Source organism: Priapulus caudatus, unplaced genomic scaffold (assembly GCF_000485595.1).
Source record: "Priapulus caudatus unplaced genomic scaffold, Priapulus_caudatus-5.0.1 Scaffold516, whole genome shotgun sequence".
Taxonomy (NCBI): domain Eukaryota; kingdom Metazoa; phylum Priapulida; class Priapulimorpha; order Priapulimorphida; family Priapulidae; genus Priapulus; species Priapulus caudatus.
The window spans coordinates 4,657-6,496 of NW_014577577.1; positions in this window are offsets into that span (position 1 = coordinate 4,657).

Consider the following 1,840-nt stretch of genomic DNA (forward strand, 5'->3'; position numbering starts at 1 on the left):
GATAGATAGATAGATAGATAGATAGATCGATCGATCGATAGTGTTTGTCATGTGAAATGGTTGGTATAGTGCCGGATATATTTGGCACCACACGGTTGTTGTTATTACAGACGAGGTGAATGCGTGTGAAACCGGAACATATAACGCTTGCACGAGTACAAACGAAGCGGCTGAAACTTGAACTTTGGGTAGTCCGTGCATACAGAGCAGACGCATTCGCTGCTTGGGTACTCATTAGTAGTACTAATAGTATCGTATGGCGTCAACATCACACCTCCACAGCCCCACGGGGAAATCAGTTGCAAAAGAGTTCACCACATTCATGTATGGTGACAAATCCTCCCTGTATCCTCATCACTGGACAATTTAGCACCAGATAATCAGTGCTTCGATGGGTACCCTGATATGCCGGGCATGTTGATGAATCTTTAAGTCCCCATCGGTCCATCGGTCCCATCGGTAGCCAGTAATACGAGGCTAGATGCATGTATAGGGACCCTAATGTATGCTAGCGGTGCGCACACAGCGAGTATGCTGCTGGTGGTTAGTTAGTTATTTATAATAGTGTGTGTGAGTGACGTGGGAATTCACCGCGTGATAGACAGCGAACCTTTGCTACGCGCGACCACTCTATATTTCAGACTCACTGTCTCATTCAATCATCCTGTCTCAGACACATTGTTTCAAGGATCATGTCTCAAACACATTATCTCAGACAGCCTGTCTCAGACACATTGTTTCAAGGATCATGTCTCAAACACATTATCTCAGACAGCCTGTCTCAGACACATTGTTTCAAGGATCATGTCTCAGACACATTGTCTCAAGCAGCCTGTCTCAGGGACATTTGTCTCAAGCATCCTGTCTCAGACTCACTGTCTCAAGCATCCAGTCTCAGGCACATTGTCTCGGGCATCCTGTTTCGGATGCCCTGTTCTCAGGTTCTCTGTCTGATAAACACGCTGGCTCAGTTACCCTGCCCCGGCACTGTGTCAGGCACCCTGCCTCACGCATCTTGTCTCAAATATCCTGTCTCAGATATCCTGCCCCAAGCACTTTGTCGCAGACGATCGGATTCAAGCATTATGTCTCAGGTCCCTTGTCTCGGAAAGACGGTCTCAGCAACCTGTCTCAGATACACTGTTGTCTCAAACATCCTGTCTCAGACACCCTGTCTTAGACACATTTTCTCAAGCACGCTGTTTACCACACATTGCATCACGCGCACTAGCTCTATAGGCATATTACTTCAATAGAATACATTTTTCGCGTTACGCGATGGCGCTTTCTAAGATAGCGTTGATTTACAGATTATTCGGGGCGCCATAGTAGTGAAAACGTATTACTTAAATGTAGCATACAGTTGTTGTCAGTGCCAACTAAAATGCCATATGTAATGTTAGCATCTCCAAATCCGCGTGAAAGCTGACGTTATTAAAGATTACAACGAAGCCGTTTACCTTATAAAAGATTATATAACTACTCAGATTTGGGTGGGTTTTGAAATCCTGGTGATTGGCGATGGATTTTAAGTGTGATTTGTGACCGTGCTGTTTTAATTAATCTTGGTGATTGGTTGTCGGACAGTTTTAATATTGGCAATTAGTGATTATAGTCTTGATTAGTCTGGATTAATCTAATTGTGCTTGGTAATTATGCTGCTTTAATAATGTGGATCGGTGATTAGGATTGATGATTGCGTAGCGTTTATCTGTGTGATTACTGATTAGGGAATTAAAGTGAAGCAACCCCCCACGTTCACTGGTATGCTGCCATTATGTATGTTCAACACTACCATACAGTCAGGCAGGCACCTCTCTAGCTCTCACGTGTAGAGACT